The sequence below is a fragment of the Rhipicephalus sanguineus genome, chromosome 8, assembly GCF_013339695.2.
Source record: "Rhipicephalus sanguineus isolate Rsan-2018 chromosome 8, BIME_Rsan_1.4, whole genome shotgun sequence".
In the NCBI taxonomy this organism is placed as follows: domain Eukaryota; kingdom Metazoa; phylum Arthropoda; class Arachnida; order Ixodida; family Ixodidae; genus Rhipicephalus; species Rhipicephalus sanguineus.
Genome location: NC_051183.1, coordinates 145,386,774 through 145,407,200, shown reverse-complemented (window position 1 = coordinate 145,407,200; position 20,427 = coordinate 145,386,774). Strand labels below are relative to the sequence as shown.

At 47.9% G+C, this 20,427-nt stretch overlaps 1 protein-coding gene across 2 annotated transcripts in view; it reads right to left on the bottom strand.

The window, feature by feature from the left end:
* LOC119402383 (uncharacterized) overlaps nucleotides 1-20,427 on the bottom strand; it is a 74,278-nt gene that overhangs the window by 24,695 nt on the left and 29,156 nt on the right. The gene's annotated exons all lie outside the window — the stretch shown is intronic.

The following is a 20,427-nucleotide window of genomic DNA, read 5'->3' as shown; positions in this document are numbered from 1 at the left end:
TATAACTGCGTATAATTGTCGGTGTTAAATTCGCAAAACCAAGATATGATTACTAAGGACACCGCAGTGGAGGACTCCGGAAATGCTGACCATTTGGTGTTCTTTAACGTGCGCCTAAATATAAGTACACTAGACAGCAGTGCATATTGTCACGTGGTCGTGATGTTGACGACAGCAGCAGTTGGCGTGTCAGACCAAACTTTTTGTTTGGGTGAATTTGTGCCCGGAAAACGAAAAATCCCACTACAAGCAATGCACGCTGTAGCCTAATGGAAGCGAACACAGCGTCGGTCGTCGTAATCTGATCATCGCTGGGACACGCCGTCTTTTATACATCACGCATCGAACTTTCCCGCCTTATCAGTGATGGTCGTTCAAGCTCTGGAATAGCCTTCAGTATTTGCGACCTGCGCTCAATCTTAACAAAATGATCTACTACAATCGCAAAGCTTCTCAAACGTGCTGTGCGGTCTGCGCCGAGCGTTGCTAACCGTCTTTGCAAGTCAAACCTCAATGCGTAAAAAATATATAGACAGTCAGGGCACTATAATGGCTCTATTAGAGACAGCATAATAGCTCTATTAGAAACAGAAATTTGAGCAACAGTGCTCAAAAAGAGCTGCACATTCTCAGAGAATCTCCGCCTTTATTCATTCGAATTCTTTTATTAAAAACCGTATAAAGATGAAAGTGGCATGTTGGGCTTGATTATAGAGCATTTCTTCAGGATTACGGTGTAGTGCAGCTGGCACAATAGAAGAGAAGACACATATACGCGATTGACTCTTGTTTCATTAATGAATTTTATTTACGTAACAAAGCATATATGTGTCCTTCACTCCAGACTGCATGCGCTTAGAACATCCGATAACCATTCGCTATCGGTACGGAAGCTATTGTAACACACCATGATATTGCTACTTTGAATGGGAGAGAGCTGAGCTAGGTGGCAGATATTTATGCTAAAAAGTCACAGTTTCGCCGCAACGGCGAATCAATGAATGCGATAGCAACAAATTAGGAGGTCACACGGAGAACAGCAAGCAGCTCGATACTTGCAATGCGCCGCTCGAGCGCAAAGGACTGACGAAAATAAGACACACAGGACGACCGCGAACTAACAACGGTCACTGCTCGACACTTGCAGCGGGCTGCTCAACCACAAGGAAGGACACTCGAAAAGAACGCACAGGTACACACAGGGTGAGCGCGAACTAACAACTGTTACGGCTGTTACTTCGTTTTTAGCAGCGCCCTACAACCCAACGCTCTTAGACTTATTTTTCTTTAAAACTAGGCAGGGCTGCGCGTGGAGTGACCCCTCCGCGTCTCCTGCCGCGCGGTGGCGTTCGATGCATTGTTCCACATCGTGAGTGGGTAAATAAATGGGCCACTTTTTAGTGCGCGTCTCAAGGGCAGCTTTTAAACTGAAGGAAAATGTAGGAGCGTTGCTTTAAAGCGCGCTCTTCGGGAAATCTCGTGGGCGATACTGCACACGCTGAAGCACCTCCTAGCCCTCCGTGCCGTTAGCGTTAAATGGTGCGTATAAATAGCTTGCCGCTTTTATGCTAAACAGCCGGTGGCGCGTCGCCTAGTAGTTTAAAGCAGCGCGCTGTGGAGTGAAGGGTCGCAGGTTTGAATCCCGGTGGGGCGCTTCGGAATTTTTTTCTTGTAATTTATTTTTCTTTGTGGCTTTTATTTATACATACACAGATATACATGTCCGGGACATGACGGCAACGGCAAGAACCAGCCGCGAGTGTCTATAAAATTAATATCGCAATAAAAGATTCGGCGCGCAAAAACAAAAAAAAAGGAGTCGGAACGTTCGGCGTTTGTGATGTCTTGACTTCTCTCGTGTGTCCGTTTTTGCACGCCCAATATTTTTAATACGGATATTATTACGTTGTCATGACGGTGAAAAAAGCAGTACGGTGGCGGTAAAGATGAAAGAGTTTATGGGAAGAACTTGTACCCAGTAAAGGAAAGACTCATAGTAAAACCGTAAAAGCAATGGTCGCTGTACAATGATAACGGTGAGCACGGACATCGGGCGTCGACTAATCTCGTCGTCTGTGAAATGCATCGGCTTTTATAGATGCTTTATCGAACCTTCCCGCGTTTTCTCTGGTCCTCACGTCAGTGCAAGAATAAACTCGGTGTGACGTGTCATTGTGGCCGGGAGGAGTTCTAGGGGTTCCGAGGAAGCGTACAAAAGTCAACAGAACACATTGCAGACCAGCAAGGGACTGCCTGGCCCTCTTCGAAGCTGCCCGAGCTCGCGCGAGCACGGCGCTGACCTTCTACACATTTTCTTCGCGCAAAGGAGTGAGACAAGCACCGAGCATCGTCAGCTATCGTTCGTGACATGCCCTGCCTTTGAAACTAGTCGTCTCGACCGAATGTAACGTAATACATAATGTAGCATAGCGAAATACGTAACGTAAAACTAAAACATAAGATAGGTGGAACATAAGTACATTAACTTAGGCAGCGCCATTTGTAATTAATTACAAAATCTATTTTTCAATTTGAGGTACGCAAAAGCACATAAAAACATACTTTTTCAAACAGCGCAAGAACGGGACACCGAGAATACACCACACAACGCATTATCTGTGTCGCTTTTTTGCGCTGTTTGAAAAACTATGTGTACGTACCAACAAGCCCGCTTCGCCACTATTTTGAAGTACATAAAAACACTAGCAATAATTCACACAGCACAGAACACATGCACGGATTAGTCCTAATCATGAGGTTGCTACATCTCAGCAATGCGACTGAAAAAGGGTCTTAATGTGTTGACATGCACGATGCCAATTCCTACGTTATGCGCGAGTTCGATCTCGTAATTCACGGGAGGCAGTCTCTCCACTATCTTGTGAGGCACAACGTCCTTGTCGTGCTTGTCAAAGTGCTCTTTTAACACGAAAGTGTTTTATGCCGGGATCGACCAAAGCTTCAGTGACGTATTTCCGTCACGGAAATGACGTCAAAAAAATTTACACGATCAGATGACAAAGAAAAAAAGTTTCGTCAACGGACATCGAACCCACGACCGCTCGGTCCGCAACAGATGCCGGGCACGCAATCCACTGCGCCACGATCCCAGCATTTAGAGGCTTTACAAACGCGTCTTCTATATCTACCACTCTCCCGGTCGGCGGGGTTGTGTTGCCCTCTGGGAGCGGTAAAGTAAAGTAATTCGTCATTATTGTGGCCTCCCCGATTAGCACCTGCAATGCGTTACACGTCCGTCCCATTCGGGAGGTTTTCAATAGAAGTTCATTTTCGTCAATGCCTTAACACACCCCTAGGTGGCGATCTTAGCCCAAGCGTCGTAAAAGCGTCGGCCTCGCCCATAGCATCACGCTAATCCAAACCAAAAATAGCTCTGCGACGCGGGCCTGCCTCACCTGGCTGTGACACCGCATTCCCCGCTCACGCGCTCGCCCCGAGAAAAAATCACAGCATATCCACGGGTGAATGATGAAGAGCTTGGGTGAAGCTCCTGAAGCAATTATGATTACACCGTGAAATCTTCAGTGGTTTCGCCCAGCAGTAATCAAAGCGATAGCTCAGTACATCATCAAAGACGTGACAAACACTGTATATATTTATACAAGAAATTTTAATAATTGTAAGTGGTAGCTAGACGTGGCTTCCGTTCCTCTTCATTATAACGGCTTTATGGTCGGTGAAGTAATGGATCGGTGATTGATCGTAGTGGGATGTTTGCAAAGACGAAATAGTGGGTAGTTTGCGAAGGATCGGTGATGGGTCGTAGTGGGATGTTTGCAAAGACGAAGTAGTGGGCAGTTTGCAAAGGTGGTTACGCCGGACAACACAGACGTGACAAGGTTAGACTAAGAGGAGCTTCGCCCCTAAAATCGCGGCCGTGCTGTTCAATCACATTTTAACACGCCGCGGGATGGCGACCGAGTTTGTGTCCAATATGCGACGCTCCTCTGGCTATCACACCTGGTTCTCTGATTACGCTTTCATCGTTAACTACTACAGCTACCACAAGGCTTTGTTTAATAATTTAGCATGGACGTTAGTCGTCGGGATGGAGATTTACCACCAATCATCCACGTTAAACGGTGCTATAGCTGCCAGACATCAATATATATTGTACAAACTCTCTTGTATCAATGCAAAGTAAACATTCCGTTACTTCTGTAAGGGCCCGCTTTACTTTCGTTTTAATCCGGTTCATATGACAGAGGAATCAACCATCTTTTTTTTTGTCTTTCTTGAGCCACTCTGATGTATGTCGCAGCGAGCTATATGGCTTTCTGTAGCCGTTCGCGCACTACTGCGAAAGAGCTTGATCATTCTTTGAGCTCTTCAAGTTCCCGGCGGCTTTAAACAACGTCTAGAGACAGCGCTGGATCTCTACTGTACACAAAGAAGAATGGAGTTTGGCGGCGCACCGTGTCTTCGTACCTGGTGTAATGCAAAATATCCGACATCATAATATCTGGAGTTTAACGTCACAAAACCACGATATGATTATCAGGAACGCCGTAGTGGAGGTCTACGGAAATTTCGACCACCTAAGCTTCTTTAACGCGCACCTAAATTTAAGTACACGGGCCTCAAACATTTTCGCGTCCATCCAAAATGCAGTCACCGCGGCCGGGATGTGGGAGAACATCAACCCACTTTTCTCTCCCGGCGGTAGTCATGGCAATTATCTGTTTGTCTTATTGGCCCTTTCGCATAAGCCGTTTGCTGCGGGGTGATATGTGGTGGTCGCAGCATGGCTGATTCCCAGGTGCTTGAAGTAGGCTTCAGTTGAGCGCGCCATCATTTCAGTACCGCGGTCTGTGATAATCGTGGCTGGGCATCCATGCTTCAAGTTGATCCGCCGCTCAACGAACTTCTGGACGGCTGCAGCTTCTATGTTCCTGAGTAGTTTCGCCTCAATGAACTTTAAGAGGTACTCAATGGCTACGGTGATGTACTTGCCACCTTTAGATGTCATGAAGGGTCCTATTATGTCCATCCCAACTGTGTGGAAGGGGCTGTGGCCTTCTATTGGCTGTCGTAAACCGTAAGGCACCGATGTCGACATCTACATCCTCTGACAAAGGTCACAGTGACGCCCGTAGCGTCTGACATGCACACAGAGCTTCGACCAGTAATACTTTGACCATAGGGCATCAAATTTTCACCTTATGCCTATGTGGCCACCGTGTCGGCCTTCGTGCATTTCCTGAAGAGCCTCAGCGTGCCGCTCAGAAGGAAGGCAGAGGAAAAACCGATTGCTGACCGACCTTGGTATCTTCTTAGGCTCGGCAAGGAGATTCCCAGGATGCCCACACTTATCACAAGGAAGAACCAGAGGTCAACAACAGGAAAGAGCAGGCAACCACAGACAGCGGCAGCAAGGCGGTTGCCACGACGACTGCCGCCGCGAAAGTGGATGCTGAGCCCCAAGTTGCCATGGACAACACCGCGACCTTCGTGACGGGGTGGGCGAACAGTAGCGGCGTGTGGTCGTGTACGCCCCGTGCGGTCCGCCGTGACCAAGGATAACGGCTACTGCGCCCTCCTCCCAGTTGCACCGGAGGGGAGGGGGTAGTATGCGAGCGGCGGGTGCGAGCGCGCCGACCGTAGAAGAAGAGAACCATGAACGATGGCGTGCTCGCAGATCGCGCTCAGCTGCCGCTCGCAGGCAGTCCCGGCCGAGACTTCCACTAATAAAGACGTGTCTTGCGGCGTCTTAAGCTTTATCACTGAGCAGTTCGGGCCAGCCGCCGTCCAGAACCCCATAATACAACACTTCATTTTGCCTAACAAATTCTTTTGGGCCCGTTTCGGTTGTTTCTTTGTGCCCAGCGCACACCTGAGTACATCCAGGACTTTAGCGCAACATGCGTCCTAGCGACAACCCACGTTGTCACAGGATCGCAGTGAGGGATATGATACTGCAAGTATTTTCTCTGTATCAGCAACAATGGAAGGGTTCCTTGAGACACAATATAGTGCGCTGTGCAGGATCCCTGATTTATAGCTGACGTCAAAATCAAACTCCTGCACAATGAGCGACCAACGAAGAAGACGTTTGTTTTGTTCCTTGCGGCGCAAAACAAAACAAGTGCGCGGTGGTGGCTGGCAACTTGATATTTCCGCCCTATCAGGTATGGTCGCAGCTCTTCTGATGTACATTTCACTGCAAGACCTTCCAGTTCCGTCGAACAATAATTCACCTCTGCGCCTTTGAGTTACCTACTCAAGTGCATTACAGGACGGTAGCGTCGATCTTCGTCCTCTTGCCGCAGCAGCAGGCCTCCGAAGCCGAGCCGAGAAGCATTTGTGTGTACTTGGACACCGAATTCCGGCTTCTCGGAGAACAGCTTGAGGAGAGGTGGCTGACACAAAGCGCGCTTTAATGTCCCAAACGTAAGTTGCTGATGCTCTTCCTAAGAATTACGATGATGATGATGATGATGTGATGATAATGATGCAAACTAAGAAAAAGTAGAATTCTTCTTTAGAGCGATCGAAGAGGTGGGGCAATCATGCTGTAATTCGGGATAAACTTCCTGAAGTAAGAGGAAAGCCCGATGAATGATTGTAGTTCATGCACGTTCCAAGGAAGCCGAAACATCTGAACAGCTGCCAGTTTTGATGGGTCAGGAGGTACACCATCTTCTGTAACAACGTGCTCAAGATACTTGGTGGCAGTACATAACAAGAAACACTTGTGTGGCTTGAATTTCAAGGCTGCTTTTTCGAACCTTGTAAATATGTTTTCCAGATACGAAACGTGTTGTTCAAGTGTGCGTCCGAAGGCTACGCAATCATCCATATTGACAAGGGCACTGTCGTATTTAATACCGTTTATGATTGTATGAACCACTTGCTGAAAAGTGAATGGGGCACCTTGAAGGCCAAATGGCTATGGAAGAATTCGTAAAGGCTTTCCTTTTAGTTCATCTTCGTAAAGATCTTTTAGTTGAATTATAGCGTGATCCCGTGTTTCTTCATCTCGTCCTCGTCTCCTATTTCGCTAGTGCCATGACCTCCGCCTTAACAATCGTAAAGACCCCACGGCGTAACGAAGCCAGTCTTCTGTATATCTTCTGCATGCATGGCGATCTGATAAAAAAATAAACGCAGTCCATGACAGAGAAGTACTTGCTTCCGGTTAGTGCCTTAAGAGCATCTTGAATCCTCGGAAAAGTCTAGACGATGTCTTCAGGTTCTGTGTCGAGACGTGGATAATCGACGCACATGCGTGTCGTCCCGTATTTATTTGCAACAAGGACCAGCGGTACGCCCAAGGACTCCGAGAAGGTCGCACTATACTGGCATCAATGAGGTCCTTCACAAGACTCTTGAGATCACGTTGCTATGGGGATAACCGACGAGGGGGTTGAGATATTGTCTTAGCGTTTCTAGTTGGAATGCAGTGTCGTTCAACTTTGCAGGAGCCTGCATCTGTGCTTGATTGCGTAAAACAGGCAGGATGTTGTGCCAACAAATCCTTCACAAGCTGCCGTAGGCGTGCGCAGGGTGTCCGTTAAGGGGCGGGGGGCGAAGGTTCGTCGACGCGTCCCCCTCGCAATTATGGCGCTGACACTGCGCCTCCCCCCCCCCTCATTTTGCAGCGCCCCGTTCCCTAATATATCAATGTGTGGGGCTGGCTTCGCGCCCCCTCCCCCCCCCCCCCGTGCGCACGCCCATGTGAGCTGCCACTCACAGGAAGATAACATTGTTCCGGTGTTAAAGCTGACGTCGTCGATTGGAATTGAACGATGCTGCGGGTCGGCGACTATACGAGCTGGTAGTGCATCAATGTCCTCAGGAGAAGGCAGGCATAAAATTTGGACGATCTGTTGGCAGTCGTCTGCAGAGAGCTCAATATCCTCAATTCCGCTTGCTTCTTCCGTGAGGCAAATTGTCACCTTAGGTTGAAGCACGACGGCTTGAGATGAACAGTTCATCATCAAACCCTTGACTCTATTTTCTGATTAATCTGCAACCATGGGCTTCACAATCACTGAATAGTGATCATACAAGGGTTTCGTCCCTGTGATGACCATTACACGATCTTTGTCTTCAGGTATACGATGCCAGGTTACGGGAACGACCTTCCGAGATTAAGGAGGCAGTGCTTGCTCCTTTTCGTAGCCCCTCAGGAACAGACAAAGCAAAGCTTTCCGAACCCCAGTAGAGGATGGCTCTTGAGGCCCGCAAGAAGTCGTCGCCTAGAAGGACTCTCTCGTGAGGTAACCGGGGAAAAACGATAAATCATGCTGCAGTGTTTGGCCATCAAGTGTTACCGCAGCTTTGACCTGACCCAAATTTTCCAGATGGTGGCCGCTTGCTCCTACCAAACGCATGGACAAAGGCCCAATGCTTAGTTCGAGATACAATAGAGAGCGATAATTTTCTTTAATAAAATGCCTGGAGAGGTTTTTCATTAGTGGTACTGTAATCAAACTTTTCACTCCTCGGCAGTCCAAAATACCTTTACCTGTCTGTCCGTTGGTGGTGAGAGGAACGCAGAAAGTGCCCGCTTCTGTAACACACGACACCTGCTCAGTTACTGGTGACTGCTCGCGGGCATTGGACTCACCAGTCGTTCGTTTCCCCGCCGTTCTAGACTGGAAGACTGAAACTGCTCCTGCCACTTGAAAAATTCTGCAGTTAGCGGTAGACGGCACTAAGTGACAAAGTTACCACTGCTGGAGCAGTTCAAGCGCAGTTTACGGATTCTGGATGCATTTACTTGTGATTTATCAAACGCGTCGCTGAATGAATCGAATGCCCCGACGGGGATGGCTTCCGCTTTGTATCTTCTTTTTTAGGCTTGTTTCTCTGTGCTACTTCATCCTGTGAGGAACCGCTCAACTATATGCTATCCGTGCGCGGACGATGGCACATAGGCTTCTGAGGCGAACGCCATGGTTAACGCGGAATTCGGCGGACGGCAATGTGGATGGACTCTCGCGTTCTTCTGCAACCACAATCTGAACGCTTTCCTCAGAATTTCTGATCTGGTCAAAGCGCAGAAATGAGCATATCATACCATGTAGCTGCCAAATGTCTTGTCAAGAAAGTGCCTCTTGCCTTAGGTGACAGCGTACCAATGTTGACTTGACACTTTTACTGCTGTATTACCGGAAAACTGCAGCGTTCCATGGGGTCCAACTTTCCGTATGTCCAAGGCTCTCCAGAGCGTTGCGTTGCTCCTAACATTCGCTGCTTCGACGTCACATCACAATCCCTGTTATAACGTCGGCGTAACGCTGCTTTCATATCAGCCCAAGTAGTGTTATAAGCCACCCTTGTGTGGTGGTGCATCCATGTAAACTCTTTAGCTGGGAGCCTCGAAATAATGAATGGTATGGCGACCTCGTCAGGAACGCTGAACGTTCTCGACCACTCCGGTTCTGAACGACTAGATGAAACCAGTCGTTTCGATCTGTCCAGAGATGCGGTGCGGGGGCTCGCCACGAAACTTGAAAGTCGGTCGCGAGCGTCTTCACCGTCAGACGTGCATAGAATATTATCGCGAGCCACGAGTCATTGACATAATGCTCTCCTACGCAGTCGAGCTTGATTCGGCGTTACCATTTCCATGCATTTCTGACTCCAAGTGCGCGATGCGTTCTACAAGTGGAGCAAGTAATTTGCAAAAAAAAGGCGTGACTTGCCTGCAGCGGCGGTTCAGGAGGTGGCTTTGGTGCGTCGTCACCTTTAGCGGCATTGTGGTCCTTAGAAAGCATTACTTTGAGTCCCTACAAATTGCACCGGAGCTGATCCACCGCGATCTTTATGGCATCGGCTTAAGACAAGGCTGTCCTGTAGGCTTCCACCCGGGCGGCGTCATCCAGCTGTTCGAACACGAACAGCTGGATGGGGCAGTCGGTATCTTGGGCTTACGTTGCCGACGTTGTCTTGAAGTCCGTGGTACAGCCAAAGGTGCACGTAGAGAGCGACGTACCCAAATAGACAATACAAACGTCTTCTTAGCTCACCCTGAGTCGTTGGGTGTAATATGTGACGTGCCGTTGTGCCATTGAATTTCTATGGGTTCCGAGGCGGCGTAAGGAACAAAAGTGAAGATTTTGGAGACCAGGAAAGGACTGCCTGGCCCTCTTAAGGGCGAAGCATCTCGGCGTGTCGGCGTGTCAGCGTGCATCGTGCATCATCGTCTGCTCTCGCAGCGTGCAACGTCGTCTGCTGTCGGGACGGTCCATTTGCTTGAGCGCAAAAAAGGGCGCCACCGCCTCAGCGCTCGCCGTGTGGCGAGAGAGAGCGAACGGCGCACGTTGGCTATGGAAACGCTCTTTCTGAGACGAATGCTGAAGTACCAGCTCGCAAGGAACGAGAACGCGTCCTCGCCCGCGAGAGACAACGCCGACGCAGGCAGCGTCTGCTAGCAAGTTTCTTGTTTGAAAAAAAAAACGACTACTCGCGCTGCGCAACCATTCACCGGCCATCCCTTATATATAAGCACTAGATTGGGCCTGTAATATAGTGCCGGTGGGCGGTTTCTCTTCCGCGTAATTGAACAATAAAGATTCGCAGCGCGCATGTTAACTAAAAGCGGACTGCGGGTCTCTGTGTCTGAACTTTCTTGTGTCTCTCATTGCGCATTCGTAGTGATCTTGCTATGGGAAACACCGACGCACATTACATGCTTCGCCGCTCCTCAGGTTTCATGTTAGTGGAGCTGAAACACTCTTCCCTACATGCTTTGCCTCTCGCCATTTTTTTAGTTGCGAAGCAGATTTTGCTTGGGGCTGTGTCCGTCTTTCCATTGGCGACCGTCCGCTCGGGCAATATGTGTGCTTGCACGCGCTAGCGCGTTCGGGCCTGTGTAAGGGGCGGGTAAGACGCTGTGGCTTCTCCCCCTTACACTCTCTCAGCAATCACATGATGGAGTCGGGGAACGATATTTTGCAGACGCGCGATCAACGCACGTGCGCCAGTGTGGCGTGCTCCAGGAAGAGTTCGGGACGAGTAACAGCACCAGCAAATACAGTGAATTCATGGTGTGCTCCGCTTGCAAGGACGCGTTAACATCGGGCAAGGTGCCCGTGATGAACGGAACATTAAGTCGACCGATGCGTTGCTTCGCATCCCCACATGGTTTCCTTTATGGGAGATGGTGTAATTTTTTGTTTACGTTTCGAAGCCCCCCGGGTATGCGTGAGCTCGGCGCCGGTTTTCGTTGTCATCGCGCTAACGCGCGGGACACGCACAGAGCGTCGTGTGCTATCGCTCGTGACACTCGGTTATTCGAGTCCCGCGCTTAATATTAACAGATTATTCTGAAACAATAATGAAATTTCCAGACATTGCAGCATGGCCTGCGAAAAGTGGTAGTTACAGGTCTTTGAGGGTTAAGGCCGATCCCATTAAGGTAACAAAAATAAGCTCGTGCGGCAGTGCCCCCCTCCGGAAAAAGCATCATCCCGATTCTTAGAAGAAAACATGTAAGCGAAAAAAATTGGCAGAGCCCACGCGTTCTGGAAATCGGTGTCATGCGAAGCAGTCAACGAGTACTTCTATGCTGTATTTTATGGTTTTGAGCCAAGCGTTACGAGGTGGACGGACGTGTTTTTTGCAAGTGTAGTAGCTGCGTGCACATCATGGGCTTACCAGGCACGTCGACATCACGGGCATTTAAAGAGTAACTTTTGGTGCGACGTAACGTCAGCCCTCATGTTAGCGTACATACGGCAGTATTATTGCAACGAAGTGGACTTTATGGTGCAATCATGTGAATATCATATGTAACTTTCGTTAATGTATTCCTCCGGGGTCGAGCAATGCTTCAGTATTGCTTGCTGAATCATAGGAATACAATGTAATGGTATAGACTGCTGTAAAAGCGGAGTCAACACAGGAAGCACAGACTCTAATCTGATATGAGACCTGTATCGTAGGAATACATATGTAGTAATTATTGCTTTCTTGTAAAATTAGATAGCCAGCATCAAAACCACAGTGTATGTTGCACCGACATTACGCCTGCATAGGCTGTTTTTGCAAACGTATTTATATACCTGGCGTGGCTCTGCGGTAGAATACCCGATTGTCAACCAGAATGCTTGGGTTCGACTCCTGCTGCCAGTATCCTAATTTCTATGCTTTGCATTCTGCGGATCAACGCTGCCGATATCGGTTTTCTTAACGCTCTCGCAATTAAATGACCAGTGTCTGTTCTCGCCGTTCCCGGGTAGATATAAACTGTCAATCACCTGTGGCGCATACCCGTACACCGCGACCAGTGGCAAACGGGTATGTGCCACACATGTCTGGAGGAAAGCGTTTGACGACGTACGCGACAGGATTTTCACGTTATTCAATTGTCATGACCCGACAGTCATATTCGTGAGGTCCTCTACCGTCGCATGCCAATTTTGGTCTACACCAAGTTAAGGAGGCGATCATGAGAGCACCCACACGTAGTCGGCTAGATAGATAGATAGATAGATAGATAGATAGATAGATAGATAGATAGATAGATAGATAGATAGATAGATAGATAGATGGGAACGCTCAAAGTGCCAAAGGTTCGCTAAGAAATGCTTCGCATTTAAAAAGAATCATTGCAAAAAGCAACAAGAGCAGACAAAGTAAGAACAAGAGTCATCACGTTCGGTAATGCGCTAACGCGGCTTAAAGAGCCCTTAAAACGTCTCCGATAATTTTAACAAGAAAGTGTTTCATGCCCGGCTCCACCAAGATTTCAGAGACGTATTTCCGTCACGGAAAGGACGTAGAAAAAATGCACATGATCTGACAGCAAATAAATACCTTAAAAGTTCAATGAGCGGAAGTCGAACTCACGACCTCTTGATCCGCGCAAGACATGCCGGGCATGCTATCGACTCCGCCACCGTCACTCACTCTGGAGACTTTACAAATGCGCATTTTATATCTCACACTTTCTTCTCACAGTTCTCTTAGTCGGCGGGGTGGTCTATTGTCAGGATGGCTAGGTGGACTAATTTGTATCATGTTATATGAAACTTTTAGCGCAAATATACTTCTTCGTCGTGCGTCCTTTATTTACGCTCAAAGTTTTCTATCATGATGGGGCGGTGTCACCATGTAGGAGCGGCAAAGTGAAGACACGCATCATGACCGTGATCTTCGCGATTAGCTCCTGCAACGCGTCGTTGGTACGCGTCCGTCCCAATCGGCGTGTTTCCAATAGCAGAAGTGCAATTTTGCCAAAGGCTTAACACCGCGAGGTGGTGACCTTAGCCCTAACCTCGGCCTCGCTCATAGCATCCATCCATATTTAAAATAGCTCTGCGACGCGCGCCTGCCTCTGTAACACTACCTTCCCCGCTTACGCTCGCGCCGAGAAAAATCGCGGCCGGGCTAAAGGAAAGACCAGACACGCGTTGCGTTTCCTACTAGTCCGGTCGTGGATTTCAGTTTACTGTTTTATATGCCGCGTAATGGCGACCTCAGTCGACGCTGTTCTGGCTGTCACACCGCGTTTTCTGATTACGCTCTCACCGTTCACTACTATGGATACCACAGAGGTTTGTCTAATCGTTGATCATGGACCCAGCGTCAACTTGGTTGCATCCGGTTAAACGGTGCTATGGCTGCCAAACACCAATAGACACTCAACAAGCTCTCTTATATTCTTCTACAGTAAACGTTAAACTACTTCTTTAAGGACACGGTTTACTTTCGTGTTAGACTGATTCCTACGACAGAGGGATCAACCATGCATATTTTTTTTAACACGAAAGTTTAATGCCGGGGTCCACCAAGATTTTCATGACGTATTTCCGTCACGGAAATACGTCAGCAAAATTAATGCCATCAAATGGCAAAGAAAAAACTATAAGTTCCCTTGACAGGAGTCGAACCCATGAACTCTCGGTCCGCAGGGATGGCTGGCGGGCGTTTAGCCCACTGAGCTACCGCCAAACACATAGACGTCAGACTCTGGAGTTTCTAAGATGTGTGGCGCCACCTGTCAGAGAAGTATTGAGTAGTGCATAGACCGACTCCCTCGCACAGTTTGCTACGGGACCAGGTGCAACTAACGAGTGCGAAACAACGATTGAGCTTAATGTCGCGTGTGTTTGCGCATTTAACACACAGAACGAAAGCTGTGAATTGCTCTCTGCTAGTCGGACGCGCCACCGTACCGTCGTGACGTGCTTGCTGGATCGCTCGCCAGAACGACGGCGAAAACAGCAGCAGACGACAGGGGCGTAGGCAGAAACTTTTTTTCGGGGGGACACCTCCTTCATCTGTAGTGGGGACGAGCAGGCAGATGTGGTCGAGTGTCATTTTCTGGTCTGTATGCTATGGCAAAAAAAATTTCGGGGGGGGGGGCACGGGCCCGGTTTGCCCTAACGTAGCTACGCCCCTGGCAGACGAGACCCCTCCGCACGCTACGAAGAAACGCCGCAAAAGACGCGCTGTTGCGTTGTGAATTGCCACGGACGTAAAAGACTGAATAACAACATTCAGTTTTACCGATTTCCATAGTTGTCGTACGAAGAAGAAAGGCGAGAGCGCTGGATACGGTATGTTGCGAGCGTGTTTGGTAAGCGAACTACCCGCGTTCTCCACAGCCGGTCGCATGAGAAAGTGTGATAATGTTGCTCTGCTGTTGTTTTGCGTAGCCCTGTTGGAGAACTGTAGTAACCTTGACTATGAAGCTCAGAAGAGGCTCTGACCGCGGTGCTTGTCGTGTAACACGAAGGGAGCAGCTAGAGGCAGTCTGAAGACGCGTGATACGCACACCGCGACGAGTTGGTCGTCACAACACATCATCGCGGACGTACGTTTTGAAGGCTCAGAGTTCTGGTTCTAACTAGCTAACACGTGCGCCATACAAGTAAATCGCAGAATGTTGGTCGTGACCACCTTCAGGTTTGTTTCCCCCGTGTCCTCCGCGGTTGCCGTAGCTATCTCGGAGGCCACGGTTTTGCCTTTCGTTGTACCCCGCGAAAGTGGACGCACGTATCCCCATTTGCAGTACACACAAACCGAAGACGACCATCAAGAGACCATTTGAGGATGCGTAATAAAACAGTCCAATGCACAGGAAGCGAGAGATGAATTAACGGAGAATGCAACTGCAAAGGCGAAAATCGCCGGGCCCATTCGTCCCTGATGAACGGAGTTTTGTACCACTGATCGTAAGCTGCATAGCTAAGTAAATTGATCGTGTATGTACTTTATCGCTGTGGCACTACGTATATACCCGATTTTAACGCATTTAGGCGCTAGAGAACGGATGTCGGAGGGCTTGCCTCGAATTCGATGTCGTGTGATGCTCGCTTGTACTTGCGAGTTGCAGCGCGCGGGAATAACTAAAACTTATTTTGCATTGTGCTCGCAGCTCGCTTTGATCAGTTTCCTTTGTTTCTGAAGCGTGGATTGGCGGAAGAAGCTTTCCAGGTCCTTGATTTTCAGGAAACGGCGCCTCGACACCAACGAAAGAGGAGGGATATATTGTGGCCTATGCACATTCGCTTCCGGACGGCTCTCTTTGCACTACCCAGTTAGTGGCAGGGCTGCGATGAGGGCGCTGACGGCGGTGTTCTTCGCAGCGCCGCCTGGGCAGAGTCTGACGTCTATAACGGAGGCTACATGAACGCACCTCATTTTCTTCACACTTTCCCCTCACAGTGCTCTTGCATGGATGGATGGATGGATGCTATGAGCGTCCCCTTTATAACGGGTTGGTGACGTGTGCCACTAGGCTCGAAAAAAAAACGAGCCGTTGCTGCGACCGTCCCATTCGGCGCGTTTCCAATAGAAGCGTAATTTCGTTTAGCACACCGCAAAGTGGTGGGTTTAGACCAAGCCTCGCTCATAGTATCCATCCATATCGAAAATTAACTCTGCGACGCTCGCCTGGCTGTCGCACCGCGTTCCTCGCTCGCCCTGTGAGAATTAACTGCCAGGCTAAAGGGAAGACAGGACGTGCGCAGCGTTTCTCTTCGCGTTTCACGACGCTTTGGGGGACTTATATCGAGTATCACTGTTTATTCTGTGCTTGTTGATGCCATATTTGCGCGGGATTCATCATATGCGGTATCCACGTATATGTTAAGAACTTCAGCTACCGCAAGGCAGGGACGTAGCCAAGGGGGGTTGAAACCCCCCCGAAAATCATCAATTTGCTTGCGTATATATACACGCACACATACAAACGCACGCACGAACATATATAAAGTATTGGTGACTTCCCCCCCCCCACCCTCGAAAAAAAATTCTGGCTACGCCCCTGCCGCAAGGGTTAAAATCGTGATCACAGGCGTTAGTCGTCGGTACGGAGCTGTACCAGTAGGTGTCCACGTGAGTGCGTCCACATCAGGCGGTGCTACATCTGCCAAACAACAATAGACATTATACAACCTCTGATACAACAATGCACTGAAGCAATCAACTACGTCTTTGACGACACGCTTCACTGTCGTGTTATACCGGTTCCTATGACAGAGGCATCAACCATCTTTTTTTCATATTTCAATTAAACGCGTTTTGACTTCAGAATGCCGTAACAATAAACAATACTAAACGCGGCAGCGCTAAGAGCAGCGGGCTCTCCAGAAATTCCGAGAAACAATTCCTTGTCCTCTCTAGGCCTTTCGGTGACGCCACCATTCGCGTCCGATCATGTCAACCAAAAAAGAGCGTGTTTGTCTGCTTGCAGGTAAGTGCTTACCGCTCTTCCTCCTCGCTGCGCGAGCAGGAGCAGTCGACCAGAAGGAGAGACGAGCCAGTGAACGGAGCTTAGCGAAGGAAAGACCGAAGAGTCCTGGGGCCGCTTTTGGATCATCAAACATGTGCAAGAAATGCAGGGCATTTCTTATCGAACTTCTGAGATTTCGAGCCTACTTATCTATCTATCTATCTATCTATCTATCTATCTATCTATCTATCTATCTATCTATCTATCTATCTATCTATCTATCTATCTATCTATCTATCTATCTATCTATCTATCTATCTATCTATCTATCCCCCTGCGACTTCGTGCTCTCGTGGTCATTTCGTTCATGACATGGGTACCGAAGTGTATATGGCATGGCATGACCGTATGACTAACATAAGCGGCCGGTCATAACATGAAAATTATGATATGGATGTCATGAACGGCATGATTTACATGCCACGGTCTTTATTCTCTTACGGTCGTTTCGTTAACTTGATATATATACCGAAATTCTTATGGCGTGGCAAGTGTGCATGACGAACGTAAGTGCAAAGTCCTAACATACAAACCATGACACGCATGTCATGTACGGCATGATTTACATTACATCTTCTCGAGGCACTCTCAGCTATTTATTTAAACGAATTTAGACTAAAATTGGTATGGCGAGACATATCTGTATGACGAACATAAGTAAGAAGTGGTAACATGAAAATAATTACATGCGTGTCATGTGCGGCTTGACACTCATGCCACGCTCAAGGGGCGCTCGATGACGTTTCGCTATCTTCCTGTACGCCAAAATTGGTACTGCGTGACGCAACTGTAATGCGAACATAGTTTACTGGTAGTAACTTGAAAATAATGACATGCATGTCACGTACGGCATGATATACATGCCACGGTCTTGGTGCTGTTGTGGGCGTTTCTCTTAACTTCATGTATACCAACATTGGTGGCCACGCAGGATAGACCGCATGCATTACGCCTGCCTTAAACAGCATCGCTATTAGAAGTGACTGTCATCGAGCCATTTCTCCAGCTTATTAAAGGGGCCCTGCGACACTTTCGAGACTGCTTTATTTAGCATCGCAAATGCGCGTAGTAATGAATGCCGAGACGAACGCAAAGACTATTGGGCAAATTAGTGCACGACAAGTGAAGTTATTAGTCCTCAAAATTCAAAACACAAGCAGACGACGACGAGAAACGTTCCCTTTCGCATTTCACTCTCCCGCTGACGTGAAAGGCCGGTTTCAATCACCGCTCGCGTCTTATAAATGCATACCGTAAATGTCACCTCATGGTGGCCTTCACCAGTACCTTGCTACCGCTCTTTTTGGCGGCGTTGTTACCATGGCTACGACGAACAACGTGCGTCATCTAGCAGGCGCTTCCATGGTTTGTCGTGTAGCGCATACAATGAGTCTGGAAGACCTAACAGACCTCGAGCGCGAGCTCTTGCGACGCAGTGATGGCTTGCATGTCGTGCATGCCATTGCAAATTGAAAGTGGGTCGCTGAGCCCCGCGCGACGCGAGGATGGCTCCGAGGGCCCGGACGAAAAGCTAACGCCCGATGACGCGGAAGGCGTCGGCCGGTAAGCGTATAGAATTTTTTTTGTTGTTGACAGCATCACGCCGAAATGAGCGTAGCGTGTTCCGCAGGTGCCGGTGTAGCCGGTGTCGCTCGATGCCGCAAAAGGTAAAACGCGGAAGAGTATCGTTTGGTTACCGTTCCCACCAGGTCCACAGCGTACCACCCTTAAAAAAATCAATTTAGACAGTCTATAGACTGTCTAAACCCATTTTTAGAGTGCCTAAATATATTTTTGTAAGGGCTAGCGTCGTGCTCGTTCTTTTGAAAATACATCAGCTAGAAAGTGGAATGCCTTGTTTCTGAGAAATCATAAAAATGGGTTTTGTTCCTTTTAGGGATCCATAATATGTCCTAGCTACCGGCGTATGAATATTACATGGTACTTGTCACGTCAAGCCAATCAAAACGCACAGCCTTTGTCGTCACTGTCACATGACGAAACGTCACTTCCCATAAAAAAATAGCCGATGTGTGTCGTTGTAGTCCTAAATCAAGGCAGTTTATCCGCTGAAATAAAATTATAACGGCTTCGTTCTTGGCGTTGCCACTTGAGCAACGATGTCGGCGCATTCCACAGTACCGAAACAAGCGTTAAAAACGACATGCTTAATTTTTGTCGCAAGGCCCCTTTAAAATAAGTCTGAAGTCGTTCATATAAGGTCTCAATATTTTGCATGGTTGCAAAGAGCGCGATATCGTCAGCATAGACATAAGTTGCTATTTCCTGGTGACATGGAATGGTGCTCACCAGTACATTCAATAGCACAAAGGAAATCACTGAGCCTTGCGGTACTCCTCTCGTTTGTGTTGAGTAGATGCTGAAATGTAGATGCCGCCTTTAAAACAATGAAACTTTCTGTCCACAAGAAATTCGCGAGCACACGCTAGCACGTATGCCAGAACATCAAGGAATTCCATTCGATCTATCAGAATACAATGTTCTACGGCATCATATGCTTTAGTGATATCTAAAGTAACTGAAGCCGCATATTTGTTATCCAGTCGTGCTAATTCTTGACGAATTTCTAAATCAAGATGCGCATTCCAAATTGAACAGTCGGCCGTGAACCCAATTTGACAGGGGCTTAGTATTGATCTCCCGCAAATAAATCCATTGATTCGAGTATGGATAATTGTTTCGATCAATTTTACTAGATTCCATGCCAATGCGATTGGCTCTACGTCATCCAATATTTACCCTCCATCTTGTTTCTTATATGACAACATAATTTTAGCAAGTTTAGCGTTCGTTATCTAATAATTCACAAGTTATAAAAGAACATTAGGCGATTCCTGAAGTAAGACTTTTAGCATTGAATTCGTAATTCGCTCGGGTCCGGGAGCTGTCTTCGGTAAACGTAGTATAGCTTGAGTCAACTCAGATAAAGAAATGCCTGGAACTTTATGCGAAGGTGAAATGTTGCGAATATCCGAAAGATTAGTAGTAAAGCGACGTTCTAAAGCTTTGGCTTATCTCTCCCAGATAGGCGTTCGTGTCTTGCGGCGTCAAGATATATGATTCTGATGGTAAAGGCATTGGTAGTACTTTTCTTGTCCGAAGATATGCGAACAAAGGACGCTTATTTTTTATTTGGAAAGATAATCGTAATGTCTACTGTCGTATCTTTCTTTCTCGCGCGGTTAACAGTGTTCTTAAAAACGCCAGCAAGGAACTGATAGTCCTTCCAATTTGTTAGGCATCGATTATAGAAAAGTTTTTTCCAAGCGGCTTTTCGTCTTCTATAATTGCGTGTGTACTCATAATTCCACCAACGAGAGGAGCGTCGATCACTCGATGGAATAATGAACTCGGAATTTTTCGGAGATCTCTCTAGTATAGAGCCAATCTTAGACGCGATTTCCTTATCACTGGCATTCTGAAGTTTTGTAATAGCAGAACGCAGACAGCTTTGAAATTAGCTATGGTTGACATATATGCGTTGGGCAGATCTAAAGTTATTATTGGGCATGTAATCTCTTAACCTATAGCAAGGTGATCGCTGTTCGTTGCAGGATCAACCACGGACCATGACAAAACATTGATCGCCTTGGTGCAAAACCTTAAATCTAACACTGAGCCACTCTGACCTCGAACAAATGTTACGTCTCCTTCATCCATATACGAGAAATGTTCGTCAATGGTCCACTCCC